This window comes from Lineus longissimus, chromosome 6 (assembly GCF_910592395.1).
Source record: "Lineus longissimus chromosome 6, tnLinLong1.2, whole genome shotgun sequence".
NCBI classification, from domain to species: Eukaryota; Metazoa; Nemertea; class Pilidiophora; order Heteronemertea; family Lineidae; genus Lineus; species Lineus longissimus.
Window position 1 is genome coordinate 353,231 of NC_088313.1, and position 20,227 is coordinate 373,457.

Below are 20,227 nucleotides of genomic sequence, written 5' to 3' on the forward strand. Positions count from 1 at the left end.
ACTCAAGTGTGACAACCCCATATCTGAATTTGACCCCAGGAATCACTGCCCAGTGGTCAATTTCAAATTCATCTATTTGGACATGGCCAGAAAGAAAACATCCTGTTTGCGGTCCAGTCCTCTATTAGGGGTACAGGTCCCTGCGATATTCAATTTAGCAAATCAGGTTTATTTACTGTCCGATATGAAAACAGATTATGTCTGACCTCTGGCATGAGTTTAATATTGGCAGTTAGTATTGGAATTTATGTGGGAATGATTCTGATACAAGGCCAGGGAGATTTTGATATTTTTGGTAATATTTTCTTTCACACCTTGAATATGGAATTGAGTATTTGGATGGGATAAGGGGCTACTAATAATATACCTAAAGTTATCATCATCACCAGCAACTTAGTCAAACAGGCTGCGATCTCCGCACCTGGCTCTGATGGAGATTCAAACTGTAATCCATGATGTGCATCCCGCATCAGACTCTATACAGATCAAGGGTCGTTTCCTCTCCCGTATCAGACTCTATACAGATCAAGGCTCGTTTCCTCTCCCGGAAGAGCATTTCATATGACGTCACTTCTACCATATAGCACAACATCTAAACATCTAATCACCATTTGATGGCGTCCTGCGAAACTACAACCAACGAAAATATGTCGATGATGTCATGTCAAGCTTTAAGTAGAAATAAATTGAACTAACTATCTCATCTCAACTTGGATCAAACTTACATGCATGTGATGCACATACTGCACAGTCATGTTTTGTCAAGATGTGGTGACTTGGGCACCACCTGATGTGCTCATCTCCTTCATGCTGCCCCACCCCCATTCATGACTTCGTGTCCTCTCCTTTACTTAAATCTCAACTTGACCTAGGCTCACACAAAGGACATGTTGTCCCCCTTAGTCCCAATGCCACTCGACAATGTAGGATTCACTGAATTGATCATCTTTTGGGCCACATTTGGAACATTTTGATAAATATAGTCTTTTATGCACATTTAACGAGGTATCATATTTCAATGTAAAGCTTGTGAGGATTTTGTTCAACGAGTTTTAACATCCTTCATATCTCGGGCCACTTGGAGAGCTGCTCCTGGTTTGATTACGAGTGCAGGGGCATCAAAATAGGCAAATTGCACACAATCTCTGCTGAGGGAGGTGTCACTGTACTAGGGACCATGATTTTGAGTTCAATCCAGCCACTTGGAGATTGGAGCTGCTTTTGGTTTCCAGAGCAAAAAACATACACAAACTTTCTATTCATTCAACCTTTATTACTTTATTATCATCATTATCTTTTACAAATTTATAAATATATGAAATCTGAATATAAAATCTCAGTTGCCACTGGCATTATCATGTTATACATACTTTTGATTCAAATTTTTAGACATACATCATATCAACTTCGCATTTCACAGAAAAATACAGATATATTCACTCATGTAAAATGACAAAATGACAAAATATATGTGTACGAATTACCCCAACAATTGTACATCCTGTTGCAAAGAAAATAAGCAGAATTATCCCCTATTTTCATATCAGTCAACTACTTGCTAAATGAGGACAAAATGAAGGGAACCCTTATAATCTGATGACAGCTCTCACCAGGGGTGTTAGGTCGCTGTCAAACATGCTCCCCTTCTAATAGCCCTGCAATGAGCACTCAAAATCACTCAGTTATGCCTCGGTAACTTTACCAAGATTTTGAAGATATTTTCACCATTACTTGACCAGACATCCATCTCATTGCTGCACATCGATATACAGTGACTGTACAACTATTGCTGGCAAGGTGACTTGAAACAGACTCAAACTTGATTCCAAGTTAAACTGACAGCATCGCTGATACTTTTAAACATTGCCCCTTCTTTGGAATGCACAAAATATTTTGTCAATTCACAATATTTGGTAATTTTCCTCAGCAGATTTCCTTCCCACTGTGCAAGGGACCCAACACTTGTAAGGGGCTGAGGTAATCCACGGGAAGTTTGTCGCGGGTTTGGCCCTTATCGCGCCCGGAGCTGCGGGGCTATATCCGCAGCCACGAAGGCAATCGCTCGTTAATTGGTCGCTTTCCCACAGAGCGCGGGATGCTGGGTAACATGCGACACACTACAGCTTAGAGGAACGATTACACGCTCGGTTCCCAAAGACTGCCGGCTCAGGGGGATGATTTGGGACCCTTGTTTAGACCCTTACACATGCTAAATTTCCCCTACTTCCTGTTGTAGTTAAGAATTATTCAAATTTGGTTGTCTTGGGCAACTTTCTGGCTTTGAGGGGTATTGCATACATAGTTACACAAGACATGAGGAAGGGAACGATTTAAGACCCTTTTTCAAAACCCCTTGGGTCTGGGGATTCAATACCCTTACTTCCTCTTCCTGTGGAAGGGTGAATACATTAATGTCGACAATTTTGACAGGTTCTTGATGGCAAATTTGTTCACAAAATGTTATTCTAAGTTTTATGACATCGAAAACCCAATATTAATGAAGATACCAACAACTTTTCTACAAACGTATTCTTTGAATCCCTGAATCCAGTTTCAGTTTGTCCAAAGGTATCACGAGGCCAAATGGTGATGCTGCATGGTCAATAAGTCCAATTATTGCACAGTCCAATTGTCATGCGAGAAACTACACATCACGCAGTTATTGCAAATTCGAACGAGCACGATAAATTCCTCACTTTCCACGAGGTTGGCCGGAAATGATGCCAGATCCAAGGAAGGTTACTGGAGTTTTTCTGAAAGATACAAGAAGGAAGAACACATAAGACCAAGCCAGAGTATAAGGAGCAAGGCACCTCGGGTCAAGGCAAAGTTAGCATCCTTGAAAGATGGGTCTACTGTACAGAAAGCATCTTCAAAACTTCACGCTGAAAAAATAAAAAACTTTGTAAATATTTTTGAGTTAGACAACTACATGTATGACCGAATCTGAAATGGGCGCTTCCGTGATTAAATATGCAGGTTTCAAATGCACCAAGTGCCGTCTGGTGAAAACTGCATGAACTGTAATGGCCTTTTTAGACCCTTCCAAGATGCAGCCCTCAAGAAGAGCTAGATTGTATTCCAATAAGAGAATAGCTCTGAGATGGTACAGCGAATTCCTTGCCACATCTTCCTATTCAATTTCTGTCAACTCCTCAAGAGAAGATGGGACACGTCTCCAGGCGATGGCCATCAGGTCTATTTTTGACACAATTCATGGCATCCTTCACCTTTTTGGGGAGGGCACTGGTATTTCAAAATTGAACTCGAAAGTTCAATCTAAATCTGATGTCATAGACAAGTCTCTGTCATAAAAAATCTTTTTTCAAGATTCTTTTTTCCCGTCTCCCATAAACAACGGTGATGGCAAGTTTTTCCTTCAAGATCAAGAGCCTATGGGGGTATCAAAGCCTCAAATACTCCTGAGAAATTATAACTTTCTGACGTGCCCAGACACGTTGGACCGAAGAGGGGGTTTATCATCCCAAAGTAGTCAATTCAAAAGGAGCAGAGCACAGGAGTGCACCAGACTATCTTCGCCATCTTCCCAATAAGGAACTATGGGATGGGCCCAGTGGCTATGACTGTCTCGTCTATTTTAGTCCCCAATTTTCATTCACAGCATCTTCGGCAATAATTTGGCATCTAAAATTAAACGCGATCCATTATGGAATAGAGGCTGCGTTGTTGACCTCACGATTTCAGAGCCAGGCCGTCGATGAGGTCATCATTAACCCTTACACATCAAGCCTCATCATCAATTTTATTTCAAATTGAAACTTCAACTCTCATGTTCCCTCTTCTTCTTGCTTATTGCCCAAGTGGCCCCAACTTTAGCCAGGGAGGATCTGGAAATATAAGTTGCCTGAAACCCTGACCAATATTGTAACTATCAACTACACCATTGGCACGATGCCATATATCGTAACCAACAGACTGCCATACAATCTTACTCACGATCGCCAAGACGTTCTCAGCTGACGCTGTGAGCACCAGGATATGCATATAGATTATCTTATTATAGAATATCATATCAATATTGAGATATTAGCGGAGAGGACACGGAAATCAACGCCATTTTGATCTGGTCACGCAGAAAATTGGCATGGATTTCCAATGATGTGACTCCTGGTGCTGGGCTGGGTGAGAATTCAATTGTTACACAACGTTACTGCAGTATCACGCTACATACGTTACACTCACGTTACAAACGTTACACTCACGCTATCAGTGTACGAGTATCAGATTCTTATTTCCTTAACCCTCACACTATACCTTTCAGGGCCACAAACTATGACCAAACTAAGGGATTCAGAGATTTGAAGATTTCATTTGTAATTCCCTTCACAATACGCTCACTCACACTAACAGAGATCACCAATGACCAATCAAACAAAACATTTAAAATCAAAACATCCGCATCATAGAAGTTTCACCACGACTCTTCAAAGGACAAACATGATTGTTCTCTTGAAACAGATGAGCTGATATCCCACTAGAAGTTCCCAGAGGAAAGTCTAACTTTATAGATTACACCTGCAATGACCCATGCCAGTTAAACGAATATTCTTCCAATGAAATGAAATATTTTCAAACTTCTGTTTCACCCTGACGATATTGGAGCCACATGTTGGTTAAATGTACAGTGACACACAGAAGATTTCGGCATAAGAATGCGGAGAAAAACTTTTAGAAAATGTTCGTCACCACAGAAAGGCGGAAGGTCACATGACCAAACAGTCACCTGTTTTCTCGTCCATCATCCAACACAAACACACGCCATCAAAATAATCTCATGATATGATTTCCGGCATTTTATCCAATCTCTGTCAAGTACGGGTCACCGCTTTGAAATTCTCTGCAAATGGTTTGGCGAAACAAATGCAATTATGAAAGATTCTTTAGGAGATCAACAACGGCAACAACAGACCATGTCGATGTAACGTTGCCGCCACCTGAAGCTATGGATGTTGTTTGTAAGAATTTAAAAGATCCCAACACAAAACTGACCCAAGGACAAAACGCCTCAATATAAGACTGCTCTCGTTTCCTGCGTAATAGACCCCATCTTTTGTCTATGTGGGAAATAACAGCGAAAACCCACCAACGCATTGTCACGGTTTATTATTGAGATTTGATTAATGCGAGTTCATGAATTATTAAAAATACTGGAGCAGGATATTATTTTCAATGAAGAAGTCGGGTGTAACAGCTGGCTGTACATAAACTTTCTTAAAGTTCTCCACAAATGAGAGATATCGGTCGAAACAATCTCAAACATCGTTCATTTTCGGTCATTTTTTTTATACTCTCTTGGTCAAAAGGAAACTGAAAACTTCAAGGTTAGCTGTCTCAATAATCAGGTGCCGTCTGCTCATTTCACAGTAAAAGTTGAAATATCACTTCTCTACTGCCGTGATAGATCTTTTACAGAGAAATTCCCCCTTTTAATATTCTCAGACAGCTACCATCTTCTGTGTCACTGCATCCAGCACAAAAATCAAAATCTCTATGAATTCTGCTTCAGACACTATTCGAACTGTACAAGAGGAAATTTGTGATCTTTACATCATTCAGGATGCATTCCTGAGTTACACTTCCTCCAAACCTCCATCATCATCCTTGCGACCTCCTGTCATCCGTTTTGTCCATTCCCAACACCCCATAATTTCCTTATCAAATCCTCTCAATCAAGCTGACTTTATATTGTGTTTGCACCGTTATCACCAACTAATCAACGACCCGCCCCGCCCCATGAGATATTTGGCACAGTTTACTGTGTGGAAGACGGATTAAGGAAAGGCCAGTTAACTCTTTAGGTGTCATTCTAGTGTCAGAAAGAGAAGAACCTTGTTCTCACAAAACCTCACTCAACTTCCTAAAATCTGTTCAGAGCTCCCCCCAATATTTCACAGAATGCAGGAAACCATCACTGAGAAACCATGTTCTGTAGGATGGTGGGCAAGGAATACAGGAAGTGACTGTTACTAAGCAACATCCAAAAAGAAAATTCTGTTAATTAATTAATCAACTTGAGGAAGTGCATGCTGAGACAGCATAAGGTTTTCTTGGTTCCATAGCGTGGCGCTGTTCTCTAGGAAAATGTCTTGGTACCAGGAATCACAAAAATCCTATTTACAGAAAGCCCCTTGGCACCATGCAACACTGCAGGTAAATCTATTCTGTCCTCATCATAATACCCAAAGTAAATGATAAAACACTTAGTTTCTTTAAAATTTGGACAAGTGTCATTTAATTGCACTATTGCTGTAGTTAACCCTTTTGTCCCCTCAATCAGCGTGGGAGGGGCTGGAATAAAAGCCCTCAAAACAGGTGAAAAACACAAGAGCTCAGATGTCATGCTGAATTCACCAAAGTTTCCTGTACAGTTTAACTAGCCAATGTGAGGAAATCTCAGTGCAAGTTGAATTGGATTTCGTTAACCTTGGAGTTGGCTCAGGTTTCTTGTCAAGGTTTTCATCGTGACAATAGGTTCGAAGATGTAATCTGGTTTAGAAGTTTGCTGCACTCACCGCTGATAAAACCCCTTAGAATGGTTAGGGCCCTTACTTTCAACCCCTTTGAAAGACCCTCTGACCATGCTTTGTGACCCTTACCAGGAACAGGAAGTCCTATTCACGCTCGACTAAGGAACACTAAGGGTTGACTAATTAAGTCTGATGGGGTTTGTTTCTTGAAGAAAGGGAAATTGTATGGTAAAGAAAATTGAATGCGATTATCACTGTATACCACACCAGGAATGCGGAAGTTTGGTTGGATTTTGTGAAGTAATCTTTGAAGAAAAGAGATCATTTTGAATGAGACAGGTTTTTTTCTTGAAGAAGGGCAAATTGGGCAGGAATATAAAGAGAAGTGAATGCCACTGATTGGATAAGGAAGAACGACCGGAGACCTCATCCACCTCGCAGAGGATAACTATGGTGCCACTTTGTAAACACGCAGTAGTACAGGGTCGCCCCAATGGCTGCAAGGCTGCAGGACAGAAATAGAAATATATGTTTATATATCACTCATCTTGACAAACAACTGGACAGTAAACATATCATCTTGATACTTCCGTTTCAAATTAACAAATGAAAATCGTCTAAAAATATCAACCACACCCAAATTCATATTCATTGAAGGAGGGGAGGCTAAAGAATGTACATGTACTGTTTTTACAAACCGTAGAGCTATGTGGTTCAATCCTTTCTTGATATTGGTCCATAGAAAGGTTTTTGGGAGTTGGCAAAAATAGGCCTCTGACCCAGTCACAGTCTGAGGAATATCATCAATCAGTACGGGTTAAAGGTCCAGGTGAAAGTGATGAAAGTATAATAGTAGGGAGGAAGTGATTTGTTAAGTTATAAACATCCCCTGTATCAATAAATATCGAGTCCCTTCCTTATTTGCGACCCTTGGGAGACAAGGGACCCCGGGTGCTACCCTACTTCCTGCCAATAAAGACCAGATCTGACATAAATAATGCAGTGCTCATCCTCTTGAATGAAATTTCAAACTATAGAAATGAAATGTCCACCTTTTCAGTTTCTCTACTCATTCATTTTACGACCTCTACTCAGGATATTGTGATTTCCTTCACTATTATTGTGAATTCTCGGATGGTATTGTGAATTCCGCTCACCATTCACCACAAATCTGTGGTATTTGTCTTTGGGCATGTTTTACGAATTACTGTGATCAGTCGTTGAAGATGGCACCCAATTCAGAAGCTATTACTGTCCATTTCATTCTATCGCACTTCCTGTGTTTATTTTACATTTTAAAATGAGATAAATTCGCACAGACAACAATACGAAGATCCCGCTGTTCTGCTCCTCTTTGGTCCATCGGCGACGGGATGCGGAAGTCGCTATCTCTTCTTAAAATCGCTACCCGTTCCGTCCCTTTAGAAATCACCATGCCGAGAGGGCCCTATCTATTCTCGTTAGAACATCTTCAATCTGGCAATAACGGTGTACAATTGTTTCATTGTCTCCAGCCATGACCATGAATACGGTGATCAGAGATCGCACGCCCAAATCAGGGTCCCCAAGAAACAAATCTCGGACAGGATCTACTGGTCACTTTATGCCAATATTGTCCGTAAAACAGGAAGACAATTTCTCACATTGTTCTAACGGATCAGCGTGTCTGTCACTATAGAAATCGAACGATCAACTTCCTGTGTGAGATTGTCTGCTTCTATGGACGAACAGACAAATAGCGGGTTTAACTTCTCTGAAATTGGGTGCAAATTAGCAGGATAACAACCCGGTCCCCAGCTGGGTTAACAAGAGACGATTGAAACATCTTTATTTAAGAACCCCACCCCAATCATCTTGAAGACCCTCATGGCTAATTTTTCTAAGAATATGCTTTGAAATGACATTTAGAGATGGGGATCTTTCTTTGAGGTGTTTCAAACATCCTTCTTTGAGTCTTCACCCCACTACATCGATGAAGTCCCTTGGGACTCATGTCAGAAACAAAGCGCTTGCTACTCATTGCTGCTAAAGTTTAGTACATGTAGTGGTCAAGAGGTACAAGAAACTGTAACATCTATAGATACATTGAGGTCAAGATGATGACATATGATATCATATAGGTTTTAAGGAAACCATTTTTCTGGAGCATTCACCAAAACTCGCCATATGGTCAAGACGGATCAGGGTTTGGATGTATGCCTCTCGAGATTTTGTTAGTGCAACAATCTTGGTCTTATCTGACACAAGAATGAAGACAAACGAATGAATGACAAATGTTGAAGAAAACCAATCAAATTTTTATGAAATCATCTAAATTCGTCTAATTTTACAAAGTGTTGAAGCATTATCATTAAAACTCTCCCAAAAGAATAAAATTTCTTGACAATGTTACACCAATGACAATATCGTTATAAAGTGAAATTAAAAAACGTTTCAGAAAAATATGGTATCGGGCCCATTATCAACGTTACGGTTTAATCATTGTAAACGTAGCATCCCATGAGAGTGGGATAATTGTGAGATGTCACTTTGACGAGAAATGAACCCGATTGTTCCAACTCTAATCTCATTGGCTAAGAATGGCCACGCGCGTGAGATTGGCGTCCATTACGCTAATTGCTGCAATTGGAGTTGATAGAAGAGACAAAAAACGTGATAATGCATACCATGCAGCGATGAAAAGATTTCATCGTCAAGTGTAAAAGTTCAACAAGCAGCGTAAGTCAGGAGGTGCACAATTTAGTGCAGGCATTTCAGTTTCCATTTAACGGCGGATTAACGCTTTTAAAACTGACTTTCCTCGTGTAATTATTCAGAAGGGGGAAATTAAGGCAATCTTAATTGTTCCTGATTACTGACTTAATGTCCAGGTGCCAAAGGTCTTGAGAGATTTGTGTGTGGTTTATGGTGGAATAAAGTGGTCAGTCCTGGGAATAAGCTTTTAACAACTTTAAGATGATGTTCAGGTCTCAGACGACTGGTGATCACCGCCTTCTTGTGACTTGTTGGCTGTGCACACTTTGCCGCGTTCAAATGAGTCTAAAAGATGACAGAAGCAGCAGCAACTCCCCGCTACAAAATTATTGTTCAAGTTCCCTCGATGACACCAATTTTCATTCAATGGTTTTTTAAGACCATGTACCATACACAAATGAGGGATGTGTTCCATGACACCCAGTGTTGAGGCCATATCAACTCAATTGATACAGAATTAGTCCATAACTGCAGCCTCCCAGGGTCCTGCTCAATTCTCCCTCCCAAGACATCAATACTTACACTACTGATCAATGTTAAAACTGTCTCACAGAACCAGTGCCAGTCCCCAGACCTGAACCAGATGCAATCAAGCATTTCAATAAATCTAACGAGCTAATTAGCACTTCTTACTAATTACCTCCCATTCATTATAGCAAATCACGGATATTTCAACGGTCAATTATTGCCTCAATGGAGAAATGCCAAAACTTTGCACATTTCTGATGCAATTAGAGAATTTATCGCAATCTAAGACAGGGAACTGCGCCAATGAGAATTTTTAATTGACTTCATCAGATGTTTACCTGGAAAAGCTGCTTAGCCTTGATTTGAGATGTTGTGTGGTTGGTTGTTGATGTTTTGTGCATAGTGTGCATATCACTGCAGTTTCAAGTTGGTATGCGCTTATGTGCCGTTCATTTTGTGACTTTCCTGAGCAATTTCAACAACCAGTCTGTCTTTTAGGGGTGTTTAAAGTCCACTTAGGGCATGTCATACAGCAAATAAGTTGCTCCTTCAAATGCTTTTCTCATTTGCCTAAGTATTCCCCATCTCTTGACAAGATTTTCAACTGTCTCAACCGAAGTTCATCGCTCAGTCATTCCTTAACAGATTGTCATGTATTGTACATCAGTTAAAGATAAATCTGTACATACTAAGCCATTACCAATGACTCATTTTCAGCCAGGGTCACAAATCTCCCACATCCCTTACACCAGTGGCTCCACCTGAACTTGTTTGCCAAAACCACTTCCACCTCCAGATTCACCTTGCCTTGGCGCTGTGGCTAAACCCGCACAACAAGTTATTTCTAAGGAATCTGACTGCCTGCCATCAACTACGCTGTAACTCCCAAGGCATGTTTACTATGATTTAAACAATACAACATCTTGCCGCAAATACTGTGATGATGAATTCACCTCTGGGCCAACGCCAGCCAACAAACCAATACTTGCGTATCAATAAGTTTACCACCAAAAAAAATCAATGTCAGACAACGACTTATCGCTACATCATCAGAATGTTGTGCGTGTTATCGCCAGTTTTTTATAGGGAATTAACTCATGACGTAAATGGCGATGATTTACACAACATGGTGAAAATATATCGTCCGACGTCCAAAAATCTGGCAGATAGCTCGCTAGGTGGACTACTAGGTATAAACAGAACATAAAACTTGTTCCTATCTCGCCGTGTTAGTCAAAAGCTACATCAATAATAGAAGCAGCTGTAGCATTTTAGTGTAGCAGTAAAATACTGGCATGTTTTCAGCCAACAGCTGAGTTTTAGTCATGATTCAGGGGAACTTTGACCCTCGCTGATGTGGTTGGCCACATTTCCAATCAGTAAGCTGAGAAGAAAGAAACAGCCTTTGACTGATCTCAACACAGTGATTCGTAATCCCAACACTGTGAACAGCCATACCTAATTCAGCATTCCCTCAAAAGGTAATAGTGCAGAAAAGACCTGATTTTTTTATCTAGAGTCGTCTAAATGAAGTATTTAACCTCACCTAGTGAACAAAAAGGTTAAACACCCTTGAGATTAATGACTTCAAATTCTATTTCATGATGTGAGAACCATTTTAAGCGTGAGGGCGGGAATTTCTGGCCGATTGGTCAATGTCACTTTGAGAGATAACGAAGCGATGCACATTGACTCCAGTGACAGTCCATGTTTGTGCATATCAGGGCATAATCAACTGCTGTATCCGACGAGGAGGAGTGATCGGCAGTCAATGCGGGTGTTATCTCTGTGGTGCTCAGCCGGAGTAAATCGGGAGTAAACAGAATGTCAGGGCGTATGATGGAAGACACAACGCCTTGTTTCATGCCGTCGTTGATGTTGGAAGTATCTTAGACGAAAACCAAAAGGAATAAACTCTGAGAGAGAATTAAGAGGGATTAGTTTTCGTTCCTGATGGTGCCAAATTCTGAGTTTTGGGCAGGGTGTGAAAACATGAGGGACACAGCTTGTTCAAGGCTTATGTTGACTTTGTTGACAAGATCCCTAGCTCCTGCAGCCAGCTGCTCGTTAAAGGGTCAGCATTTTTGATAATCTGTCAAAAAATCAACTGTAGATTCTGAGATATTGCTTGAACAAGAACAACTAAAAGCTTCATATTCTGCACGAGATTGAACCTAGCAACAGTCACCGTGTCAATAATCAACTAATTACTTGATAGAGCCCCCATGATGATTAAGGCATCATTTAACGAAGGGGAGCCATTGTTGTGGATGGCTGCCATGACAAATACTTGAACAATGTCGTAAAATTGTGAAGTCATAATGGATTTTCAACAAAATTAATCAATTTGGTGACATCGGCATTTCTAGAATATGAATTGATGGCTTGCATCTCATTGACTGCAAAATTTGACAAAGTCACAACTAGAATGCAGGGATAAGTTCACTTTCAAACTTTCACTGGCTCTGTCTTTGACTGTGGCAGCTGCACATTTAGGCTCAAATGTAACAGTTGCTAAAGGTCCAACATGAAACATTTTCAAATCAAAAATCGCACTAAAGAGTCGCTCAAGGCTTACCCCAGACAATAGCCCCCTGGGCTAATTTGGCTTCATCCTGAGGGTATCCCAATATTTACGAGAAAGGGGCAATTTGTTGAAGCCCTCTAGGGTGACCCCTTCAGGGTAAAGGACCTAATCCTCTCGTAGTGGACGTATCACAGAATATCCATACACAGCCTTGGAAAGTCCATAGTCTTCTAGATATCGAGACCTGGGGCAGTTTTCAACCTAACAAAGCCCACGGCATGTTTCGCCCCTAATCTGGGGAATATTTGGGTGCCTCCTGGCAGGAAACCCTTGTTGGCCATCCCCCACAATAACATATAGCACTCAGGACGACGTCCGCAACAGATTGATACTCTTTGCTGCAGGAATCCGTGGCATGGTTAATCCGAGGGATCCTGCTTAGAGCATATGGTACCTAGAGCCCGCTGGCCCTTCCTCTATAAACGGGGACAGGAGCCATGGTGGTCTAGTGCCTTGGGTCTCTGACATGCAGTCATCAGGTCTCTAGTTCGACCCCCATTGTTGGCACGAGACTCGTTACCTTCCATTGGAAGGTTGCACAGAGCAGGACAAAGTTCTTGGGCAAGTCACTCAACTGAAAAAGCATGTTGGGCCGCATTTGAGGCTGGGGTTCTATCACTCTGATTTCTACACAGCAACTCTGTCCAATGAGCCTCCCACAGCCTCTTATTCAATCTGCAATCACTCTGTTAAATCAAATCAAAATCCTGATTACGAAGATTTGGCAGGCTTCAACTTCCTTTGTACTAAATTTGTCTCTGAAATACCTCCCTCGATAAGTGTTTAGCAAGGAGATTAGAAGCTGTACCAAAACCGCTATATTTACCGTCACATCCTGTCATTACACCGTGTGATGACATACCGCTCCTGATCCCAAAACATTCAAGTGTGCATTGTTTTGAGATCAGCATGTGAAAACACCATTTCTCACACCCCGACACACGTTTCGTGCCAGGAAATCTTGTCACTGGCATTTTTGAGATTGTTGTGTCTTTCATTTGAAATTTCTATGAAAGTTACCACGTCAAGCTCAGATACCGTGCATCAGCATGAGAATTAGAATATTTGGTGGGAAAGGAAACAAGTTCAAAGTTCTCAGGATAGTAAAAGAATAAACAAATGATCGGGAGACTGTGATTCAAAACTTATCGCAGGTTTTAAGACAGGAGACAGTAAGCCAGGATGTTATCAACAACAACAACAACAAAAGTTGGCAAAGTTGCCATGCCAAAGGTTGGCAAATTGGCGAGAGAGTAAAATTGATTATCTGAGCATAATAAAGGGTGCCGACCCAGGAAAGATCCATTAAAGATGCGCACAACAAACTGTAGCATCCCATACTCGGTTCTGGGAAGAAAAACACCACAAAAAAGCGACAGCACACCTTTTGTTGCAATGTTTTTATGAGTTACAGGCAGACGTCCAAAAGTTCAGTGCTAGCCATGGGCTGTATATTGAGACGATTAATGCAAATTTTTGAAGAAGATTCACACAAAAGACGACAATATACGTAACGTTTGGACAGGAGCATCCTTTGAATAAAATAATTCAAGATTTTTCTAATCCGATAATAACGTAACAAAGTTTGATTGCATTCTGTCCTTGACCTTGACACTTTGACCTTGAGATCTTGAAGCCTAAGGAAATGAAGGATGTTGACGAGTGAGAAAGTAATCTTGATTTGAGAAATCTATGATCAGACAGAAAAAGATAATCATGAAATTCAAAATGAGAAGGATAGTACACTTGAAAGTGGCTGTTTTGGCAAGAAAATGATCGGCTGGTTGGCAGGTCATAAAATAATTTTTGAGGATCAATGTTTGACTATTTGCAGAATTGCATATACGTGGCAAATCACGTTACTGCAATTGTCACATCATTACCAGGTGAAGGAGGCAGATGCCCATTTAGCACTTGTTTGTTAATGAGTGGTACTTGCTCTGATATGATGCCACTGGAAAACAACCGGAAACTTGCATGCAGGTACTGGTCACTCTTGGCCATAACTTTGTCAGAGAAGACAATATATAACTAAGAATTTATATAATAATTCAGATGTGACCACAAACAGAATTCAAATCCGTTGTGGGTCACCAATGATTACTTAAAAAAGACAATTCATCATTTAGTCCCAAGTTTACTTCCCTGCCAATATTCCTGAAAAATAAATAAACTTCTCCAACTCACCATGCTGCACCGGACCCTAGATCCAGGGTCCTCACACGCCTGCACCATTTCTTTAAAATTCCGAGAAAAAAAGCTAAAGAATTTGCGTCAAAAGATGATGATTCAGTCTGAGACAGTTCTAAAATTATCCAAACCTTTGGGCGAATCGATAGACAAATGACAAGTTTTTCTAAAAACCTGAAAATCTTGCTTGATAGTCCATCGTTTTTTGCAGATTTTTATATTTTTGAAAAACCTTCAAAATGACGGAAAACTTGAACCGGTCTTAAAACATTTGACCTAAGGCAGTAAAATGATGGACATGGAATTATGTCTACAAGAACGAAAACCTTGAAAATGATTCTATTTTAGTCCAAACCATACATGTACAACATGAAAAAGCAACAGTTTTTCTGTTACCAATGGTGGCTCTCTTGAACCCTGATCAGAACGTTAGTACAAAAAGTTAGTAAAGCGTGGATGATTCCTAACGCATCCCAGAAATGTCTCTACACAGCTGCAGTCATAAAAACAGTTGCTTTTATGAACTTTTAAATGGAAACTGGAGACTTTAACTTTGGCTTCACTTTTAATACTTTTGCAGCAAATTATATCATTTTTGGCTCACCCTGTAGAAAGTGAGGTTGACCCCGCCCAAGAGCAGATGGCCAGGTGTAACTAAGGCTGTCATACAGAGCAATATCAAAATGTCCACCTCCCTGGGAATTTGGACAAAAAATCAGGTCAAGGGGGTGGGGACACCGCAACCCTGGATGTGAATATTTTGACTAAAATGTAATCAATACAAAAAGTGTCACGCAATGTCAAGAAATAAATGGACTGGTTTTTTTGGTATCTGAGCGGTCCAGGGTAATCTAGTCACTATTAAACTGGAAATGACACAAACAAATTTGGCAGTCGGTGCACTTTCTGCAAAAAAGTTAACGGAGGGCAGCCAAATGACTTTGGTCAGCACAGGTTGCATCATTTCATATGTTCGATGAGGTTACCTTGGCTTGGTAGCTTGGTTGTGTATACTACAGCCAGTTGGCAATAACAGAAAAGTTGTAAAATTAACATAAACCAGGCTAACATTCAGCACGAGTGTAGGTCAGAGGTCAGACTCTTGATGGAAAATAACATATGCAGTGGTTGTCTGGAAAGAGCTGGAGATCAGAAGATAAAATTCGGATTCAATCTAAGCATGCCGATATCTGTTATAAGGAGTTGTGCGCATAAATGTACGGATGATAAGGTTTTCCTAGGGTGGAAAGAACGAGAAAAACAACCAATCAATTTGTGGGATGAAATCAACAAAATGCAGATGTGGGGGTCAGAGGTGAAGAGAAACTGGGATAGATGGAGAGAGCAAACTCCCTGGATTCGAGCTTCCACATCAAACACTTGAAGAAACAGGGGAATGTTTTTTCAGCAGTTACGACTGCAAATGACCCAGCAATATCTGTGAGCGGTGCATGGCCAGGATCTAACCACAGTCATCTGTATGCCCCTCTCTAAGCATTTACAGCACAGCTAGGTCTAAATTCAGGATGGTACTTTTTTGAGATGCCGGGACTGGCCCAGAATTGATGCGATATTTGTTCTCCGATATTTTGGGGTGATTTTGAGAAACATTTTTGCACCCCAAAAGTTCACGAATTTGTACCCCTCTCTCGCATTTAAATATTAGGCTCGCAAACTTAGTACACATTCATCGATTCCGGATGATAAAAAAAATTTTTTTTCAAGTTATTAAGAAAAATAGTAAAGAATTGCTAAGGATGTGGCGGAAACTAGGATGATATAAGCTGTTTAAATTCTTGCACTAAAAATCGCAGATAAGACAAGATTTAACAGACTTTTCAAACCGTTCACTCTTTACAAAAATTCACAGCATAAATTCAACAAGATTTAGGAACCCATTCCATTGAATCCGATTTTTTCTTTTACGGCATTTACAACTGAGCGGCATGAAATTCCATTAGCCAGAATCCCGCCCAGGCATTGGATCCAAGTTAAACCAGCCTGACTAACACGTGATATCTTAGGGCAATGTATGGGAATTTCTGCCAACTTTCCATGAACCTAATCCCAGCTCTATTCCAAGCTAAGATCCTCAATATCTCTGTGCATATCTTCACCGGCTATAATAGTAAGAAGTTCGGGAAGTTGCTTCCAATTCAAACTGAAACAAATGAAAACAGAATTTTCCCTTATTGATTTATCAGCACTAAGAAAATTAAATCTGACTTTTCGTTCGCTATCTTTGATTCGGCATTTAGGGATCAAACACACGTTTTTAGAGCTTTTATTTAATTATGCACAGATTAGATAGGGACAGAGGGCAGGGCACGAAGCGATAATTGCCTGATGGAATTGAGCACGGAATTCTAACGATTTGTGCACCGTAGCAATCGCCAAGTAATTTCTTTAATGCTAACCTGGTCCACAAGGAGCAGTTAGTTTCAGAAATGAATAACAGGAACAGAGAAGTAGTGCCCCTGGGGTGAGGATGATGTGATTGGGATGAGGAAGGTGGGGCACACATTATTTGTTATTGCTTTGAGATTTTGTAATGTGTGTATTTTTTATAGGTGGCAGCACCAGACTGTAGAAGAGAATGACAAAATTTGCCGCCACTCCAAGTGAAATCGAGTTGTGGGGGAGGAGAATCATTTTTCAATTTTACCTGGGCTGAACAGAAAGGGGTTAAGGTAATTGATAGAGCCAACTGTAAAACACAGGTATCACTCTTTCATACATGTAATGAAATGTTCTCCTTTATCTCTTATATGGCGATGTCCGCTGACCAAAAGACAACACAATGAAACGTGGCATCGCAAGTTTACCATGATAAATCTTCTCTGCCGTCCATTTCTATGCAAATGAGCATGCCAAAGTGGTTGTGCGCAATCGTTGCGTTGCTCGGCAGGAAATGAAGCCACTTCGCTAACAGGAAGCTGCGGACAGCGACTTTTGTCATGGAAAATGAATGACGGAGAAGTTGTGAGTTTCCAATCGTTTAGTATCGGGACAGTTTGATGTCTGTCACTTGATGTATTGGGTAGGGTAAACTGCTAAATTGTCATGGGCAGTTCTCATTTTTGCGGATTTCGATAGATTTTATACCCGACACTTGAACATAGCTTGTGACCTTGGGCAATACTGTTCACTTAGAATAATATAAGACCAAATTTCTTTAACCAATTTGAGTACATGCAAGACAGAAGACAAGAGTCAGGCCTGGCGATCTGTAATGCACCAAAATGCTCACTGGGGGAAACAGAGATCACGAATTCAAGCCAAGCTTCTTACAAAGTAGTGGTTTGTACCTCAGGGTCTCGGTGTTTATCCTGGACAACCCTTATATCTCACCCTTGGGGCAGTCTCTGTGCTATCTGCCACCTGGTTTTTAAAAGACAAACTACCACAGCAATACTGGATATACCATATTTCCTGGCTCATCTCTGATAACAGATGTTGCTGAGAAAATTACAGGTAGGAAAAACTCAGTCATGCTACATCCACAAAGATGTAAACAAAAAATAAACAGAAGCAGTAAGGACAGGAAAACACCATTTGGAACGGAGGTTTTAGTTTCTGGACCACCTCAGTTTTGGAGGATGATAGGTAATTTCACCAATGAAGTTAATGGGCACAACTTGTCCATCATCATGCCATTAGATTTAGACCAAGATATAGGTGAGATTGTGATTTCTGGTTAGACAATGACATTGCCTGGTATTGATCCAGGCCTCATGTACACAAAATATATCAAATATAGAACATTGATGATGGAAAATTGGAGAAATATCAGCCCTTGGATAAGGTTGAATTGGTTTATTGACCATTTAGAAGAAAGATAAGTTGAAGGGAATTCAGTGGGTGGCACATTTCTTATACACATTCCTGCAATACTACAATATCGCAGTGCTAAACGATAGTAAACAGAAACAGTTTAGTAACTCAACAACTCATCATCATATGCTTTTAGTTTTTTCGTCATGGGGAGCCAACCCTCTTTAAAAGTTTCAGCCTTTAGGATCAGGAGTCACAAAATCTACAATAATGTGAAGTGACTCTTATGTGCCCCCACCCCCTCTCCCTTGAGCTAAAGTTAGGAGGAATTGATATCCCGCTAATGGGCAGTAAACAATAAACAGATGATGCTGGGTGTGATAGTTTATTGGATTTATAGGTGGCAGCATTGCATTGGGTTTGATTTCATGAGAAATCTGCGCATTTGCAAAATATTTGCTGTATATTTCTGAGCAAGTCTCACACAACTGCTAATTGAATTTTCCTTTCCTTTGCTGGGCTGGCAGCATACTATGTTTGTAAATCAAACTGATACGAGCAGAATGAAACTGCTGAATTGATTTTTTAAAGCCAAACTAAATAATCTTACCTATCATGATCAATCGTTATCTTTCTTCGGCATTTTCAGCATGAGGTGCTGAATGCGTCCACTTGGACCATGTCCTGACACCCACCTGAAAAAATTTGGTCTTTGAATTTGACATTTCTGGGCTGTTCATAATGCTATCAAAGATTCAAATGTGATACAATCATAAATCAAGATTCTGGCCTGCCACATCTATGATATTTTACAGAAACCACAGTGTCACAGACTATCACATTACTCATTAGATCTGAAGAAGAGACAGAATAATGTGCGGAAAGAGGCGAGAAAAGAGTAGAATTGTCTAACAAAGGCAAGATACTGACAAAGTCGGACTAAATAACCACAATTACCGAATCTTGATGGGTCATTTCTGAATTGAAATTATGAAAATCACTGTCAAATCAAGTGTCAAAAACTTCTGCATGGAGAAGCTTCTTTGTTATCAACACGTAGATTAAAATTATCATAAGTAATTAAAACCATTGTGACACAAGAAGAACTAAGAAGGCCAATTAAAAAGAACAAAAGAGAAGAGTTAGTGACTGAAAGGTCTGTTTTTCTTTGACAGGCGAGTGTTTTACCTACCACTGACAAGCTCTTCGTCGCTTTTCTATGGCTATACCCTCACTAAAGTATGCCTGGAGAAGTAGCAAAACCACACTGACCATGATTGTTGATTTATATGTTGATTCCGGGGTTTTTAGTTGAAAAAAGTTGGGCAGAAATTTGTGTTTGAGGCTGGGGTGCAACACTGCAGTACCAAAGGATGCCGCGCCATCTATTCTAAACTTATAGAACTACTGTGGCAGAGACAGTAGGTCGAGTGAGGCTAAACAATAATAATGACCACCTTTGAAGACGCTTGGAGAATGGGTATCCGGTCGTTTCGCTCCCTGACCTTTTCGCCCTCAGTCGTTTCGCTCCCAGGGACTTTTTGTTGGGGATTGAGAAAGTTCCCATGTACATGCAGACGTCAAGGGTGAGAAGAGGAGAAGAGGATGACAAATATCACGATCTTGTTTTTAATATCTTTATTGAACAATTAATTATTAGAGTAGAATTTACAACTTTTTTCTGGGAGTTTCTACAGCCTGGGACAGAATGTCAGGGAACCAAGCATTCTATCACTCACTTTAATCTGCAGCTATTGCCGGTGATGGCATCTAGTACAGAACCATTTATAGCATAATCCGACAGAATACAATAGGCCCGGACACTTTTTCCAGGGGAAATTATCTGCTTTTACTCCAGAGTTTTTCCCGCGACTCCCCTGAAGTATCGGCGATCTGTGTGACCTGATCATCCTGATAATGTTGATGTAATTGTGACAGCGAAAGTGGTGCGACAACACACTTGTCC

General features: G+C 40.5%; 1 long non-coding RNA gene across 1 annotated transcript; it reads right to left on the minus strand.

Moving 5' to 3' along the window:
- Positions 1–1,270: 1,270 nt before the first annotated feature.
- Positions 1,271–19,617, minus strand: LOC135489321 (uncharacterized). The gene is made up of 3 exons (XR_010447131.1): positions 19,454–19,617; positions 18,872–18,956; positions 1,271–2,753 (listed from the first exon to the last, which is right to left on the minus strand). It is a non-coding gene; the product is annotated as an uncharacterized LOC135489321 (long non-coding RNA).
- Between the last annotated feature and the right edge of the window lie 610 nt (positions 19,618–20,227).